The 19,320-nt window shown below is 38.0% G+C and overlaps 1 protein-coding gene across 2 annotated transcripts in view; it reads left to right on the forward strand.

Annotated features, from left to right (window-relative positions):
* The window catches only part of ARHGEF3 (Rho guanine nucleotide exchange factor 3), a 114,423-nt gene that overhangs the window by 67,356 nt on the left and 27,747 nt on the right, over window positions 1-19,320 (forward strand). The gene's annotated exons all lie outside the window — the stretch shown is intronic.

A 19,320-nucleotide genomic window follows, 5' to 3' on the forward strand; every position in this document is an offset into this window, starting at 1 on the left:
CATTTGTGAACTGAAGTGAGCCAGATGTTATTGACAGCTATGAACCTGGATATCCATTAAGCACTGTGTGTGGTGATTGGTTTGATGAAGATTTGCAGAGGAGATTTTCATAATTAAATTGTATCAAGTAATGAGTTACTGTAATTTGGTTTATTTAGAGGTCAAAATAAAAACTGGTATTAGTTCTATAGTGATGAATATTGTATAAGCCAATACATTTTCTAAAATTGAGTTTTATACATCATTATTGGTAACTGTATTTTATACTGAGTCTATAATATGAACTGTGCAGACATAACTTCTAAGAAAAATGAAGGCTCCATGAAGCAGTGTGCTGTGTGTGGCCTTGACCAAGAGAGTTGAGTTTTTCCAAGTTATGTTAAACTTTTGGTTGAAACTGTCTACTTATCTTTATTCCATTAAAGAGGGAAAGGATGGCCCATTCATCCTCAGACAATAACTGCTGGGAGGGTTGGACACAGTCCAGTGCTTACTGAAATCTCAAGTGGAAGTCAAGTCAGGATTTCATTGAATTAGCATGGCTGTATATTCAAGTCCATAAATTTCTGCAATGCCAGCTACATTTTGGCTATACCTCTAGAAGTGACCAGCCATAACAGGAAATTAAGTTTGTATGTAGAGGCACCAGGATGCCTCTGTACATCAGAGCATTAAGATAGGCCTTGTGAGGGCATTGTCCCATCCATCTCTCTCGGTGGTTGAATTAAATGATAATGAAGTTATTCATTACAGGTAGTTTTGCAAGGTTTTTTTAGAAGCCTCTGCAGGCAGTCCAGTCTGTGTCTATTGGTAGCAAGGTTTTCTAGTCACAAACCAGTTTAGGACATTGCCTTAGTCCATACATGAGCATTCAGATCAATGTAAGACCATAAAATCCACTGGACAGGTGTGGGAAGGGGATTCTATACTACACTTTTCAGTGTAGCCAGAACTACTGGTAACCAATTATTGCAGGTGATGCCTTTTGCTTAGGTAGATCAGAGGAGCTGCTATTTGTTTCAGCAAATGCAAAGTTAAAGTAATTTTATCAGCATGTCGATCTGATTTTCATTAAATAACAGATATCTTCTGAAGAAACCTCTTATACCAGACTTTGTATTTTTTAAAACAAGCCACATCTTTGTAGGAAAATTATTATCGAATAACTTCTTGAGCAAGAAATTAGGAACAAGAAAAACAAAGGCAAGCTTGCTGTTAAAAATTTTTAGTAGGTACTTTCTAATTCTAGCCAGTGAAAGTAGCTTAAAAAAAAAGATAAGGAGTTTCACTCAGATATCTGTGGTGACATGGTCTACTTGGCTTGTATTTATTCCATCTTGAGCCTTAAGTTTTCTGTGTAACCTTCAGTGAACCATCAGACTTCTGTCCTGATCAGATTCTTGTCTGGAAAATGCAAGTAATGATGCGTGTTTGTTTTCCTAAGCTGCTGTGTGACCAAAATGCCAAAATTCCTGGGGCAGTGTTCCGCTCTGCCATTGCCCACGGCTGCAGCTGGAAGGGGGACGTCCCAAAGCCACCCCATGCAGAACAGTGCAGGAAGGCATAAGCAGGTGAAGTGGTACACAGAGAAGTGTAACATGATTTTACAGAAAAGTTTCACTGGTTTTCTCTGGGCTAATCTTACAATGCCATGATAATCTTAGAAAATTATCTCTGCATAGCAGTGATTTCTCAATTGATTTGCTAGCTCTTAGGTCCTCTTATCTCTCAGGGAAGTGTTTTTATTATTATTTCTACCATTCCATCACCACTGTAGCTCTGTAATCGGGACATCTGAAGGGTATCTGCTCACAGCTGCTGACTCACTGCCTTGTTCCCTATGCCATGGTAGGGAAAGCAAATAGAAGTTCAGCATGTGTTTGGAAGTGCTCTAAGAGCATTTTATGAAAGAGAAAAATTAATATTATTTTTTGCAAGTGTGTGAACATGTTTTTCAACAGGATATTAGTGTGTCAGCTCTACTGATGAACAAAAATGCAGAAAAAAGAGAATTAAAACTTGCAGAGCAGTTAAGTTTGGTGGTTAAGCTATACCCACTAACATACAGGAGGCTGAGCAGGACTATTTTGTCACTTTAGACCTACAGGCAGTGGGCCTATAATGCACCTGACATTACAGGACCCCACAGGTCTGCCTTACAAAAATTAGATTTTAGGGTTAGAATGAGAATTTTTAAGTTTATTTTGAGGACTGGACTATTTTTTACCACTGTTCTTAAGGAAACCACTACTGGAAGGCTTTGACTTTCTCTTAAGAAATGTTCAGACTTTCATCTGCTATTTTTGTACGCAGAATATGTTATTTAAGCTGCATGTATTTGCTTTCCACTGGTGTTAGAGGTTGCCCTTTGAGTGTTGTTTGCCCCTAAGAGCTTAATCCCTTCATGGAGGAGGGATTCTCTTGATTTATCTCAGTAATCTGGCTTCTTTAGTGAACACTTGATAGAATTGGAAACTGAACTGCAATCTGTTTAAAGCTCTCCTTCCTGGAATGCCAGCAGTTCAGCTGCACTACTCAGAATTGTATGCCTGCTTTTTCTAAAGGTGCTTAGGTAGTGATGGATGCATAAATCTGCACAGAACTATCAAAGCTGCTGAGGCATTTAATTTCCAAACAACTGTAGGTGACTTAATACATTTAAATATCTGTTGCTGTGTGCTGAATGGTTCCACTCGATTTTTTACCTCACTGTGAGAATGTAATTGACTTTTGATTTGATTTTCTAACAATGTAATTCAGAAGATGGCAATAGGCCACTAGTCTGGTTTTTCTTTAGCATATTGATTAAAAACACTTTATGAATTTTTGTGTGTTTCCTCTGAAAACTGTTATAATTTGAGATTTTTCCCTTCCAAATTACCTTACTATACTGAATTATGTTTGTAAAGAAATGTAAATTTGTCATCCTTCTGTTTAGAACAAACTTGGTTTTAGTATGAACCTGATGTGGCACAGTACAGCATAAGTGACCTACCCGTTTGGAAAAGTAGAATAAGGCATTATGGTGGTGTTGTGAATGTTAAGTTTATTCTGTACCAGCTGTATATTACTGAAATAAATTTTCAATTTATAATGGTTTAGTTTTACAATTACATGGATAAGTAACTGATTATTAAAGCTTTTAAGAATTCATATTACATAAAACAATAAGGTGTTCCTGCTGATGTGCTGTAGGCTAAGTGGGTGCCCTACTAATTACAGAGTATCCAGAGCTCTACTGGAATAACAATTTAACTGTTTAAGCCCAAAGTTCTATTTCTGTGATTCTCCTTTTCTGTGTTATTAGTTAGTTCTTCAGTGAAATGTTCAAAACTTGCTTTATGTTATTTGACCTTTTTTGAATATTCCATATTTCAAGAGATCTCGTTGACCTGATTGTAGTTTTGAATTACATGTAGGATAGTTGAGGCTTAAATATACAGCCTTGGTAAAGAAGTTTGCTGTTCTTTTCATAGCTGCTACTCTTCTGTGAACACTTGTGAAGAGCTTTGAATGCAACTGAAACTAATTGCACACTTCCAGAAGCCCAACAATGAACAAAACAAATACAAACCTTTAGCTGGAGGGGGATAAGCTGGCAGTAAATTTCTACTTCCTGTGAAGTTAATGAAATTTCTTCCAGAAAATGCTGACTTCAAGAATGGTTATGAACCCCCTAACCCTTCCTGTTAATAATAACAGGAACCCTGATTGTGTGAAAATATTAACAAAGACAAGTTGCAAGTTTTAATAGGCATATATTCTTATTTATTACTTATAGATATCTTTGTATCAGATTTGTCAGCATCTAAATCAGATATTTTTCTCTAATATGTATCTGTTGTTGGATCTAAAGGTGCTCAGTGATGTGCACATGATGGGATGTAAACAGGATGAGACTTCACAGGGACAAACTCTGTGACTGGATTTCTCATGAGAGCAGAAGCTTCTTTGAAAGTCTGCATTAGTGTTTGTTGTACTATTTACTAATTAATAATTAATTAAAGTTCTGAAAGTATTTATAGGTAGTACAGAGTAGTTGGATGAAGTTTTTGTTACCTCTTTTATGAAAGCTCCATAGTTGCTTCCTAATTAAGCCAAATGAGTCAACTTTGAGGCATAAAGAGGAGAGTTGTCAGAGCATTGTTGTATTAGAATAAGTTGTTTACATTATGTCATTTATTGCATGCATTGTGTTATTTCTGGGAGGTTTGTTGTTTCATATTCTGGTGCTTCTTGCTTACAGCTGAAGCATCTGAGTTGTGCTTCTTTTGTGACTTTTTTTTCTTTTGTACCATCACTTAGAATAGCACAGTGACTTCCTGTGCATTGTGTGAATCTGCTCTGAATTCAAGGAGCTCGTGTATTTTCATGTTTGAAGACATTTATGTTTTTAAACTAGAACCTCTTGCCAGAATAAGCAGCTTTTTATGCCCTTTTCTGCTCACATGAAATTTGTAACAGTTTATAGATAATGAACTTGCTGTCCATGTCTGTGTGGAACTGGCCAAAGGAGTGATGTGGAGGCTGAGTTTGGGGCTGCCTGAACTTACAAGACTATTTGTGGTTATGGCACATATTTCTCATGAACTTCATGTATCACCCACTCTGTGGCTTGTTTTCACTGCTTATAAAATGCTGATGAGCTTATTTTTCCATAGTGATACTAAGAAAATTTATTCATCAAATGTAAAGGAAGAGGGGAAATGTTATTGAAATGGAAACTACTATTCTGGTATTTATTAAGTAATTGGAATTGAGCTTGCTCTGGTTGCAGAGTTTCAGGACCTGCTGTGGTTGAGACAGTCTTTTGATGTAGGATGTGTAGCTGTGAAAGAAGTTCCAAACACATTAATTGGTCAAAGGGACCTTTGGTCCCCATTTTTTGCCATTGTCATTCATTGTTCCTCTAAGCTTGGTTTTTTAATTCAGTGATGTTTTTTTTAAACTGTATCTTGGGTCATGGATTAGATGCATAACTGGCAGCTTTTACTTAACTCCTCAGGAAGTTAAGATGGTTTGCCTCAGGAAAAATAATTTTCTCTGTGGTATCCTGGCTGGGAGACTTTTTTTACCTGTGTCTGGGGATAGGAAGAATGAACGTTCCTTTCCATTCAATGTTGTTTCTGAAAGAATTTCTTTAGTAGCAATAATACAGCTATACTGTGATTTTTTTACTGTTGCCATCTGTCTTTTAATAATCTTTATTTACATTATGAGAAAACATAAATGATATCAACGTATTAATAATTTTTCACCTATTAGTTAAGCAATTATGTATCTCTTGCTGGATATATTTTCTCACATTTGTCACTTCTTAGTGCTCTTTAAAAATAACTTCCTCTTTGTGGTGTTCACTGTTTCAAATGTGCTAAAAACCCTCTACAAATGAGAGATATGGAGTAGGACATCTTAAAAAGCAGTTCTTAACATTAAACAGATCACAGAGTTTTAAATATACAAGTACTGGATGGATTTACTGGTAAAGCTTTCATCTTCTAGTTTCCTCTGAGTGAGCTTAGTTTAAGAAGCAAAGAATTGGTGCATTCAGAAGCACTTAGCCTTTTTTTTTTTTCTTTTAACCTGATGTGTGAGGTCATTCCAAAATGCAAACCTCTATGCAAGTGAGAAAGGAAGGATTGATAAAACCTGTATAAAACAGTTGCTGTGGTGTATATGTAGGTACAGCTACACTGCTAACGAAGCTTGAAGCTATGATAAATTTTATTCTGCCTTGCATCAGTTCCTACTGCTTAAAAGTAACTCAAAAAAAGTGAGTTTAAATTTCCCATTGGGTAAAGAAATAGGAAATGGAAGTAGGAACAAGTCATTAATGGCAACATTAACAGCTTTTGTCTGTTAAAGGATTGGCAGAAAAGCTGAAGTGTTATAGCTCTTCCATGTGGAAGCTGCTATATGGAAAAAGTAGGTCTTTTCCTTGGGGATTAGCACAGCTAATGAAGGAACCCTTTATTGTTCTCAGGTTACTGTCATTTCCTGATATGGAAACCGTTGGAGCCAGCCAAGTTTGCACTTGTGATTTTGGAGTGGCATCACCTGAAAACTACTTCAATGGTTTCTTTCTCCTTAATAGAATTATTATTGATAACTATTTGAATTGACACTTATATATAGCAGAACTGAATCTGCATCTGTAGCCAAACTGATCAACAGCAACTCCGTGAAGCTGCAAAGAGGTGCAAGTTCCACCCTGAGCAGCAGTCACTGGCACTCTTAGGTTCTGGGAGCTATTTATGTGATATAGCTGTAAATTTACAAAAGTAATTTGTGCTGATTTGTTAATATACATCATGTGTGTAGGAATCAGTTTCTGCTTTGCAAATACTCTGTCAGGGCAGTTCAAGCAGAACCCAATGCTAGAAATATTCTTGTAAGATCTGCTGTTACTTCACAATAAAATAAATGGAAGGAAATGCTCCAAAAATAGCTGGGTATTTTTTTAGTCTATACTTCTCCAAAGACTGCTCTTTAAAATACAGAAGAGAAATATCTGGCCTCATCTATGGGAAGGTGGCTTGTGCTGAGCACTAAGAGCTGATCAAGAAGAAAGGTTGCAGAAATGACATTCCTGTCATGAGTTGATGAATCCAGAGAGTTGATGCATTCCTGACCCTGGCTTTCCAGCTGAATTAGTGGTTGAAATGCTGATTCAGTGTACTGAGAGGTTCCAGCTGAGACTCCTTGTAACCGCCACAGGAGTCATATGGCTTTAGACAAAATATTTAAAATAATTCCAAGACTGAACAGACTAAAAATGACAGAGGCTGTTGCTTATTAGCTGGTAACTGCTTTTACTGTAGCTGTTTGTTCAGGTAGTGGCTTGGCATCAGACTGAGGGACCAGATGGCAACAGTGACTGCTGGAGGCACCCGCATGTCTTTGCTAGTTGGCAAATTCGGCTTTACTGTTTTACCTCTCCACACTTTGTAGCAATAAAAGAGTATTAAAGAAAGCAGCAGTGTTTTTGGATACTGCTTGCCATGCCTAATTGTGTGCTGCATTCAAGTGTGTGCTGGTTCCACTTCATTAATTAATTCCAGGCTGCCAATTACAGGAGGCAGCTGAAATATGAACCTTTTCTCTGTGTTGACACCTCCCCTCCCCCCATCAGGTGTGACAGCTAAAGCCCTGCGTGACTCAGTTGAACAGGAAGAAGTAACACTTTGAGATTTAATTAAGACAAGGTGTCTTTAAAGTTTTTTTCCCCCATCCCCCTCATCCCCCAGTTATTTCCTGATACATTTTCGGGGCCAACTTTAGCAAGTTTAGGAAGGAACAGGTTTGAAAAACAGATGCATGCTTCCTGAAAAGGATCATTAAAAACTTCCACCCCGTTTCACAAACAAGACATAATCCTCACCCTATAAGAACTGAATACAGTAGAAAAGAAACTGTGGTCTTAGCTATTGGAATTTATTCACATATGGAAAAATATTTAACAAAATGATCATATAACAATCTTAAAAACTGTAAGCAAATTGTTACCTCTCGGGAGTGTTTCTTTACTATTCTTGACATTTTTTTTCACTGGTGAATACTACGGGGAATATTGACTGTTATTTGATTTTGTTATTTTATTCTTATTTTCTTTAGTGTTATGTGAACTGTCCAGTTACTTTGCAAGGGTCTCCTCACAGACACAGCTGTCACTAGTTACTAAAGAGGTCTAAACCAGTGGTCCTGAGACTATGGATGGCAAACAGCACTGTCTCTGAGATCACCTTAATGCTTCCTGTGGCCACACAAAATTTAGAAAACATTCCTAATTACAAGCCTGAAGTTATTGGTAAGCACAGCACTTGCTTAATATTGTTGTCCATAATCTCTGAAGTTTGGGGATTAGCAGTGTAAATCTGTGTAATTTTTCTTTGCAAGGAATGTCCAACTCTTGAGCCCCCTTACCAGTAAAATGTGCTTACAGAGATAACTGTTCACGGGTGTGTTGTGGTCAGAAGGCAAAACTGGATTTGTGCTGTATGCTTCTCTAAGATGAGACAGAGGATGAGAAGCACTGGACAGTATTTCTGAGGTAATGGTGTTTGGTGACATTTTCCTACTGAGTTAGGTTTGAAGTCCTAATGAAAGCTGCTCATCTCTAAACACCAGAGATGGAATCAGGACAGATTCATCAGGGTTAAAGATTTCCCTCTTTCTCTTTTCTCTTTTTGCAAGGAATATGTCCCTTTGTAGTAATTTGTTAATTGGATTTATTTCTGTTAACATTATTTTTGAAAATTGGCAATATTCCACTCACAACTGCTTTTTCATAGTCTGGATAGAGAAGTAAAAACGGGCTGATGGGATTTTTTGATTTCATTGCACCTTACAAAGGGTGAGGGGATATTGCAGTTCTGACACAAATGTTGGGGCAGAAGCTGATTAATTTAGAGTTTTTTTGCAGCTCAAATGTTGCAGATATTGAGATGTGACAGCAGGCAATGATTAAAAAACCCAAACCTGAATACAAACAAATCAATCTTCCCTCCCTGAGCTGTTGTATCTTGGGGAAATAATATCTCAGTCATAATTCCATTGCAGATACACTGTGGGTATCTAAATTTATAAGTCAGAACACATGAAAGTGCTAGCAGGGTAGGAGCAATTGTAAAATAAGTGTAAAACAAGTGTAGTGCAAGGCATAAGACTCTGCCTTACATAGGATCTATTGCCTGGTTATTGCATCTTTCCCATATGTGCAAGTGATATCAGTCTGGTGATTGAGTTTCATTGAGATCAGGGAGGCTGCTCATGTTCAAAAAGGTCTTTGTAGCTTCTTATTTCAGCTGTTTGGCTCATTCATGTGCTGTGGTTAATACATCCTGCACCACCATGTTTCAGTGCACATCTGCTGTCAGACAGCACGTACTGAAACAAATGGCACTTCCTGAGCTAACAAATAGATGGATTCTTGTGGTGAAACTGCAATCATTTGGGGAGGATAGATAGCCTTTATTTTAATAAAAATACCAGATCTAGAGGAAGCAATTATGAGCAGGAGCAGGTAGTCTCTAAATGTTTGTACAAAAACAAACCCACCGAATTCCAGAGGACAGTATGTAATAACATACCTGAGTTTCTGTCGCAGATATGAGGTGCATTCCAAACTTTATTGTGCAGCTATGCTTTTATGAAGCTGTCCTTTCAGCCTTCCAGTTTTGATTCATCAGTCCAATGGCTGGACATTTCATAGGACTTATCATTTGTCTTTGTGGATTATCATTGCAACTCCCTTAGGTCGTCTTGAATATCCAGTCTGTGCTCTCTTCCCGTGTCCTGTTTTGTTTCAGGGAGGAATGGAGTCGTGAATTCAAGGAGAGCTGGCAGCACACTGACAACACCTGTACCACACCATGTGCTTCAAGTATGACATAAGGATTAACATTTTTCCTTCTGTTTTATTGCAACATATTCATGTGCTCACCCTCTGTTTGCTTTTTCTCCCACTTGTTTCACACTTGGCTTAGATTTTTCATTATTGAATTATCATATCCAGAATAAGACAAGTATATGGACACTGAAATGTTCCTAAGTGATAATTATTACTGGAAATCAAAATGAAGGCCCTGTGTCTTGCAACCTGGAAAACATGGGTTTTTTACTCCTGTTGCACCTTTTACTTCCCTTTTCCTCTTTCAGCTTTTATAGGTGACAGAATATTTTTGCTTCCAAAACTAAAGTTAGCAATTCTGGATGGTTGCAAGTTTGTTTTCTGTTTCTTTCCTTTTTCTTTCAGAAAATGGTTCTTTGTTAAAGTGCTTGAAAGCCCATTGCCTATAGCTAATTTAGTTAGAAGAAGTGTTAAGGTGATCTTGTTCTCTCTTCTATCCTGTAGTTGCCTAGAACTCATACACACACTCGTGATTTGAGAGCTGAAGAGTGAAATAAGATTCCTTGGGAGGAATTTTTTTTAATTCAAGATCATTTGCATCTCTGCTTAAACTGCTGCTTGTGACATATTGCCACACATAAAATTCAGACACAAAGATTCATTGAATCTGACAATCCCATCTCTTGTAAAATTCTTTTGCTGTGTTCTTGAATGGCATCAAACTCACCTGAGAAGTAGGGACTTTTATATACCCTGTGTCTAATTTTGTATATTATTTGCATGTCATCATTAGTTTATGGGGTTTTTTTTCTATTTACAAAACTAAAACTCTCCTTCAGGATCCTACCTACTATTGCATTTTGATTATTGCAATGTATACAGCCAGATGTTATTGCAAAAGCCATTTTCCTGGGTGATCACTTTGATTGTTCTATGCTGCTCTTTGCATTGCTCTAATGACTTCTATTTTGCATCAGACAGAAGCTACAAAGGCTTTTGAAAGGATAGATAAATTATTTATCCCAATCCCATGAATCATTCTGCATTCAACCTGTTCACTCCTGTTCCTTTCTGGTCTAGAATAACCACCTTCATTCTTAACTTGATTTTTTTTTTTTTTTAAATCAATGAGCTTCTCTCCCCCTCTATAGCCCCAGTTTTTTAGAGGAATCCTTCCTGAAAGTTACATGTTGGTCAGAACAAACTTGACAGCTGTTAATCATCTTGGGCTCTGAAAGCAATGCCTGCTATTAGAAGTATATGGCTTTTCTATCCCACCCTGCTCCAGCTACACTTTGTTTAACATGCATCCTGAGAACAAAATCATTTTATGGCTGTGGGTTGATATTTAAGTGTCCTCATGTTGTTCTATAATCTCTTGTGTTAACACTTCACTATTTACTAGGGTCTTGAGAGTTCATGTTTTTGCAGGGATTTGAAGATACAATATTTGATATCCATGTAATTTAAGACCAATCTATTATGTAATCAAATCAGAATGCTTGCTAAAACATCTTGGTTTTGTGTTCAGACAATTGCTGTGTTTTCAAGACTAATAGACACAGAAAGTATGTTCTGATGCAATTTTGAGTTGTTTCTTAGCTTTTAAAATAATAACCAATATTTTCTCTGTGATAGTTGGAATTACTTTCCGAACTATTGACTCTCCCTTCTATTTTGGGAACTAAGTTAACTGTGGTCATTAGGGTCCAAAATTCATAGTTCTTGGGAAATGGAACAGTTGTGGTGGATTGTGGTTGCAGATTTGATAATGGAGATCACATAAAAGCAGGATAAACTCCATCAGTGCCAGATAGCAGTTTGTGGGTAACAACTTGACCAGGAGACAGCCTTCAGAAATTATAGCTGGCTTTCTTAAATCAGAAAAGTATTCAAGAAACAGTTTCTTATTTATATTTTTGTGTCAGTTAAAACTTGTTATAGTAACTTTTGTACCATATGGGCTTGCATCATTATATTTACACTTGGGAAGATAGTTATTTTGTAACTGTAAATAAAAACGTTTTGTAACCCTCAGCAAAATATTCCCAGCAAAGGCTTTTCGATTCCCTAATTCTTGATAAAGGGATAGGAACAAAGCAGTTCTGTCCAATTGTAAATTGTTGCTGTCTGTTTGAAGATGTCACATCCCATTTCAGCTGTCTTTTAAGGATTAGTCACATTGTTGCTTAATGCCACATCATCTTTAAGGTCATACGTCTGCAATAGAGTTGTAATGGGAGTAGGTCAGTTCTATCATTTGTTGATACATTACCAGTTTTTGCAAGGACACTTCTTTTTGAAGTTATACCATGGTTTTCCTCCCCTCTGTTAGTGGGAGGATGTGGGTAACAGAAAGATGATTTAGTTTTTTTGTGTTCATTTTTGTCTGATGTTTTTGTTCAGTGGGTCATAGGATATGGGAATTGAACAGCATTTCTAAGGATATTAATGGACCATGACAGTGGAATATTGTAATTTGGATAATCACTGTGATTATTTGGATTGTAAGGCATTGTGTGATCCCAAAATCTCTATTCAGGACCAAATGTAGAGGGTTCTGTGATGGGTTCTCAGTCAGTATTGCAGTGTGAAAGAAGGCATGTCAGGCTGCTTTACTGTAGTTGAGATATTAGACTCTCGTTTTTGTTCATAAAGCACTTAATAGTCTCACTATTTTGTTTGACTTTCATCAGTCTTTCCCATGGATGTCTTCTAACCTGTGTCAAACAGTTTTTAGTTGCTCAACTTGGAGTCTAGAAACACTCATGGCATCTCCTTGGCTGTGGTCTAGAAAAGGGTACATCCCTGGTAATTTTCATGCTTCTTATTTAATTTTCCATAATTGTTAGACTTTCATAAGATACATTATCTCTAAACTACTAGTGTTGCACAGAAATTTAATTTTATGTGATCTTAATTTGCAGATTTTTTATTTTAATACATTTTGTAGTTAATGTATTGATTTATGTTGTGGTGGGCAGTGCTGAGATAATGGTTGGATGTGATGATCTTGAAGGTCTTTTCCAAACTAAACAATTCTATGATTCTATGCTCAGGAGAACATGAAATCAGTCTCAAGGTTTGTGTTCTAAATATTTATTGAAGAAGCACAGATGTTCTCTTAATTGCAAGATATTCAGATTGGCAAAAATAACTGACTAGACAATGAGTTACAGTGCACAGTTGTTATGGAATTTAATAGGTGGGTTTGTTTTTAAAAATAAATAAATAAAGCTTCTGATCCAGAACGTTCATCCAAAAAAATGAAATGATGACAGTATTCTTTGGGTATGACTTCATGAAATTAGCTGAGCTAACAGTTTAGAGCTATTAGGAGGAGAAAAATCAGCCTTTTCCCTGTCCTGTCCTTATTTGTACCCCTGTACTTTTCCACCATTTATTTTCAGTGAGTTCTGGTGCTTTTCTCATGGCACAGTAACTTGTTCAGTTCACAAACAGAGCAGACAAGAAACCTGGCAGAAGAAAGTGTTTTTCTGTTTTCGGGCTGCTGACTTATCTGTGTGATGAGTACTTGAGTTGGCATGAGGTGGAAGGGAAGGACTACACAGACAGAGGGTACAGTGCCAGTGAAAGAGCAGGAAAAGAGGGAAGAGGAGAAATTTGTGTAGAGAGGGAAATGAGGTTCATACTTTTACAAGTGGCAAACTGTCAATTCACGTCAGCCATACTGTAAATTCCTATTCTTTGTTAGCACTTGGAGACTTTATTTGTATCTTGAGTACAGCACTTCCCAAAGTAGAATATGAAGGGCAAAATGTGATTAACTTGGATGATTTCTCAGGACTGGGGAGAATCATGCAAACAGATAAATGTAGTAAACTGGGTCAAACTGAACACAAATATATAACAAGGTTTGAAGTTTGTACAACTGGGTAAAGAGATGGTTAGGAAAACAAAACTCAAAAGGCCCAAGTCTTTTTTTTTTTTTTTTTTTGCTGGTTTTATTTCTTACCTGAAGAAGGACCTGTGTACCCGAAAGCTCTTCTTTTGTTGTTTATTTGTTCTGGTTGTTTTAGGGGTTTCATTTGCTTATTTGTGTTTATTGGCTTTGGTTTGACTTTTTTTGATTCTTTTTCTTCCCCAGTTATATAATTTGGTCTAATAAACCATATTAACCCCAAACTTTGCTTTACATGTTGCAGTTGGAAGGGCTGTTTGAAAGAGCAAAATAAGTGGCATTTGGCCTTTATTATGTGTGAGACCAGTTATAGAGCCAGCAGAAATTCCTGTTACTTTTGAATATAATAGAATTTTCTTCTTGCTTACATCTAAGCATACAGGAAAAACATTACAAGATGCTATCCACTCTGAGGATAAATATTGTGGAGTTGCTCATGTAATATAAATGTTATTATAATAAGATTTAATCAAAACAAAAAATAGACCACTACCATGATGTCTGGGTAAACATTTTGCATTAGGGACAATGATTTCTCATAAAGAAATTTGTTACTTAATTTTCCAGTCAGCAGGAGTGCTCTGGAGAGAAACTCCTGCTCCCACACTGCCTGTAACTTAAACAAAATTATTTTAATTACATTTAATCTCATTTAAACATCATACAAGTGGTTTCAGTAATTGCCTCTCCCTAGAATGCCTTTTAATGAAAAGTTCAGGAAAGATCACTTTGGGTGATCATTTCACCCTCTACAGAATTTGGGCAGCTGTTTAAAATCCACATTGATAAATCAGTCCAATCCTTTCCACCCCCTCTTTTCTGCTCTCCCCAGGGCTGTGGACTCGGAAAACCTCAACCAACAACTTCTAAGTGTGACTGCTGGAGGGTCATTTTAGCCAACCTCACCCCACCCTGTGCATTCCCTCAGCAGGGACCACCCTGTTGATAATTGGTGAGCACTGCTGGGTGTGGGGGAGAGGTGGAGAAGTGGGAATCCTTCCCGATTTCTCTAGGCCAGCCAGCAAACCAGTCACCACAACAATTTTTATCTGGGAATCCGAGGCAGCTTTAAATGGCAGCTCTGGCACGGCCAGGGACACCTGCCACGAGACCAGGTTGCTCCAAGCCCCCTCCAGCCTGGCACTGAACACTTCCAGGGATGGGGCAGCCACAGCTTCTCTGGACAACCTGTGCCAGTGCTTCACCATCCTCACAGTAAAGAATTTCTTCCCAATGTCTAATCTTCTTTCAGTTTAAATGAGAGGATGGCTGCATATATATGAAAAATACTCCATAAAGTGTGAACTACTCAGGAGGTTTTTTTCCCCCTTGAAATGTGTGTGCAATATTTCTACTTAAGGCTTTTATTGTGCTTAAAATTTTCAGAAACTTCATATGCCAATTACTCTTTGCACACTTAGGCAAAATTGTATAGGAGATTCTGGTCCTGTGCAGCACACTTTACATTGAATCTTTTACTCCCTCCATAAACCTGGAGTAACTTAGCTAGACAGCAGAGCTACTCCACTTAGGATGGCTCAGAAACTACTGGATATCCTTACAGCAATTCATCTGATCTGAAAAGAGAGCAATGGACTCTTTATTGTTCTTAATGTAATTTTCTTAAAATCAGCTGGGAATATAACATATCTGAAGACTATAGTGATAGCACAGTTGGTTTGTTTGGGGTTTTTGAAGCACTACACCTTTCCCTAGATTCTTGTCTTGTTGCTGAAAACTTAGGCATATATTTCACATAGGCATATATTTCACCAAGAAAGTATCTATATGCAGAAGTGTCTCTCTCTAAGTCATCAGAATGGACAGATCAAAAGGAAAAGCTCCCATAAATATGAATCACAGGAGAAATACAGTTAGTGCTTTTCTTTTGGCTTTGCTAGATGTAATTAAGAAAATAAATAATTAGACTGAATTGTTCCAACTAAGGCTTGGTTGCTTCTTAGGCATCAGTGTCAAACAGACCACAAGAAGCCAAGGTCTGTTTGATATTGGGTGAGGGAGGAAAAGCAAAGGCAAGTACACAAACATTTGGAGTCTCTTGCATCTTGGTGTACCAGTATTTTACAAAAATATTTATTGTATTTATCAGCTTTTATTTTTTTAACAGCTTGGCAAAACAGATTTTGACTTTTAAAAGGGAAAGCAGTCACAGTAGCATATCAGGAACAAGAAGGTAGTCAAGATCTGGGTGTAGACATCTCAAAGTATTTCTGTTCTGTTCAATCACAGATTCTGCATTTCTGCCCAAGGCAGTTCAAAACTGTTGGCAAAGATCATGTTAAAACAAAACTTTAACAAAACTATAAAAACACCAACTCAAATCCTAAAAGCATCTATTTGTGAGTTTTCTTCTTTAGGCAGAGTTCAGCTTTAATTGATAATTTTCTGTTCCACTGAACTCCTTAAAGCCCTTGACATTGATTGCTGAAGATTCTTCACTCCATTGGGCTTTTCCTAATTTTAATGTTTAGATTAAATGTTTCAGTTCCTTTTACTCTTGCTTAGTGTAATGGCCTCTTAACTATTCTTTAGAAGGAAACAAGGGTTTTTTTAGTAGTTTTTTATTCTTTTACCACTGTATTTTGCATTTTAATTTTAAATTTACTCTGATCAAAGCTGTACGAACCTCAGAGATTAGCATAAGATGAAGAAGAATTCTGGGCACATATGAAGATGTTTTAAAGGTTTGAGCCTGAGTATCTCAAAGGGCTTTGCTGTGCAGATGCTTTTGCAAGAGCTCCTTCTGTGTGAGGTTTTGAGTCTGGGAGGAAACGAACTGAAGGCACTGGTGTGAACACGATGACCACAGAGCAGCTCTGTCAGGGAACTTCAGTGCTGAACCAGGGCAGTGGTGGTACCTTTGATGAGCAAGGCTTTCCAGAGTTACCAAACAGTTTGCTTACTTCTCCGTGACAGATAAGTAAATGTCTGACTAAATGCTGCTGTTGACCTGTGTAAATGAACACCCCCCCAAACTAAACCCACAAAAAAACTGTTCCAGAAATGGCAAAACTGATGCACCGACCTGCTCTGCAATCCAGTCACTAGCATTGTCTTATCTTAAATACTAGCTTATTTCTTGAAAGTAGCTTACAAGTCAGATCTAATCTTTATAGTGTTAGTGTAGACTTGTAGTCTAACTAAAATTTTTGGCAAGAGTTGGACTCACTGGCTCCACGCTTACAAGATTCCGTAGTGGAATCACTGAAACCTTTGTTTCTCCAACTGTATAACTGGAGTTCTCTAGGGAGTCTTTCAGGCACAAGTTTATGAAGTGCCATTTGGCTCTGCTGGGTGTATGTGCACGTGCACAGTGCAGGGACTATTGACTATACTAAATTAAAGTAGAAATTAAATGTAAATGTAAATGAGTACTAGTCTGTAAGATCTTTCAGAATGGACTCCAAGTGTTGTGTTTGATATGCAGTACAGAAGGGACTCAATACCATGGCTAAACTGTAATCATAATTCATTGCTTATAAATGCACATAGCATTTTACAGACAAATTCAGTTCTCTGAAAGAGAGAACCGTTTGATCTGATGTTATTCCATCAGATAATTGGGACTCTGGGTCCAAATTTCAGTTCTAAAATTGTATTTATACTCTGTGATGAAGAGAACAAACATCCACAGAGTCTAATGAATCCTGGTTTAGATGTCATTGAAGTCTATCTTAGAGGGGCAAGATGCTCTGAAACTTATTGACATGGAAATCCTGCCTATTAAGAATCATATTCCTTTTAGGACTAATGTTTCTCTTGTTTCTCAAGAATGCTTAGTCAAGCTGAAGTGCACTGGCCTGATTAATGGAGAAATGACAGAATTTCTCTCTTGGCATGTTTTTGTTTGGTTTGGTTTTTTTTTTAATGTGTATAAACCAAAGTTCATTATTTCAGTGTCCAAACCAGTACACTCTTGTCCTGAGTGAAGTGCTGTTTATGCCATGAAGCATGTTACAGGATTAGATTGCTTTGAGGACAAGCCCTGAAGACATTTTGTCTGAATGATTTAAGTGAAGCTGATTTTTGAAATGGTGTTAGCATACACCTTCCTAAACAAACATACACAGATGGTATTTGAAATCAAGGCTTCTTGGTCTTAAATGGTTACTCAGCAGCTGCAGCATTCTTGGGGAGGTTCTTGACCATTTTATACAACCTGTGTGTAGAGGTGTTTTGATGTGCTTGAAGTGGGAGGAGAGACTGTCCAACATGATCAGGTTGTGCTCAGAGGTATGTCATCTGAACAGCACACTGAAGAAGACCTGCAGAAATGAATGTATCTTCATGTCACTGAAGTAACTGTTCATACTTTCAGAAATCCTCAGGTAAGACAAGTAGTCTCCAAATAAAATGCTACATTCTTTTCATACTTTCTTGAAATATGGAAAGGAAGGGGCTGCTGCAAGAATTGATCTAACCTAACACCAGATCTCCAGTGGTGGCCAGCAGGAGCTCCTTAGAGGAGAGTCTAAAACAGAAATAGCCTGTCATGATGCTTCCCAAAATACTGTCCCAGTAGTCAAGAACTTGTGTCTGATAACCTTTCTTAGTGGCAGCATCTTGTGACAGGTACTTCTACTATGTATAACACAAATATTGTACATAAGGTGAAGAATTAATTCACTTGCTTTTACTCTGAATCTGCCACCATCTGGTTTAATCTGATGAACCATTTTACCCCTCTTGTTGAATACAGTGAAAAATCATTCCCTATTTCCTTCCTCTGTCACTCGTGGTTTGTAGGTTTTGGAAGCCTGTGTTAACCTCACTCTTTTCTGATATATCTTGTCTGTTTAACTGTTTCTACATGAAAGCTGTTCAGTGCCTCTTGTCAACACTTTCAGTGTCAGTGAACCTTGTCCCGTCCTCCTGTGGTGGGGATGAGGAGTGTGGTACTGCACAGAACTCTCCAAATGTTCAAATGTCACGTTTTCTTCTAGAATCATTGAACATTTAGAAGTACTTATGTGATGTTCCAGTGATTTTGCTGGAATTGTTGGGTTGGGAAACTAGTGGTTTTTTTTTTTTAATAGGCAGACTACCACAGAATAGAAGGGTGTAGCAGGCAGCAGGATAGCATCCCTGGCTGTACTGCAGGTGCTCCTGAAAAGACATAGGAGGGTAAGTGTGAGAGCTGTCATGTGCTTGGGATACTGGTGAAGTGAAAGGACGGTGTCCAAATGAGGACTACGTTTGCCATTTGACTAATCTTATTCTAAAGTCATTGTTATCTGATTAACAGCCTGTAGGAAAATAGATGCTTGTAAAGCCACATCCATCATAGGATCTGTCTTTAAAACCAGTTTATTTTTTCAAGCTCTATGAAGTTATTCTTAGTTGTGCTGTTTCCCTTTGGCTGAAAATATCCTTCCCTCCTCTCTCATCCAGCTTCCTACTCAGTTTCCTTTTCCTTGTCTCCCATATAGTCTCTCTCAGATTGATCCTGTGTTGCCGACAGGGCCCTTAACGCTTCCTCTCTCTTTTCAGGAAATTTTCACTACCTTTGTTCTAAGGTAGCCATCAAACAGACTTTGCCTGGCTGCACAGACACTGAAATGCCCTAGGAAACACTCGAGGCAAAGGTGTTTTGCTACTTTCTTAGCTCGTTACAATGAGGGGTGCGAGCAGGGGAGCTCTTTGGTCGAACAATGGCAACAAAAGTGTGGAACTTAAAAAACACAAGAAACAAACTCCAGCTTGCCAAACAGGAAATAAACAACAATATGGGTGAATGAAAAAAAAAAAGGGAAAAATAATAATAAGGAAAAAAAAAAGGCGGAGGGAGGGAGAATGAAAGCAGCGACATTGTGGCACCGCGACACGATGCAGATTCCCTCTCTGCTCAGCAGGAGCAGAGCCACTGCAGTCCAGTCTGTATTTGAGACAGGACCGCTCATTTGGGAGCGCTGTGCCCTTTGGGACCGCTGCCAGTCAGTCCTGCGCTCCCGTCGGACCCTCGGCTGCCCCGAGAGCCGGGCAGTTCCGCAGCGGCCCTGCGAGGAGCGGGCAGGGAGGTCACACCAAC

Source organism: Chiroxiphia lanceolata, chromosome 11 (genome assembly GCF_009829145.1).
Source record: "Chiroxiphia lanceolata isolate bChiLan1 chromosome 11, bChiLan1.pri, whole genome shotgun sequence".
Taxonomy (NCBI): domain Eukaryota; kingdom Metazoa; phylum Chordata; class Aves; order Passeriformes; family Pipridae; genus Chiroxiphia; species Chiroxiphia lanceolata.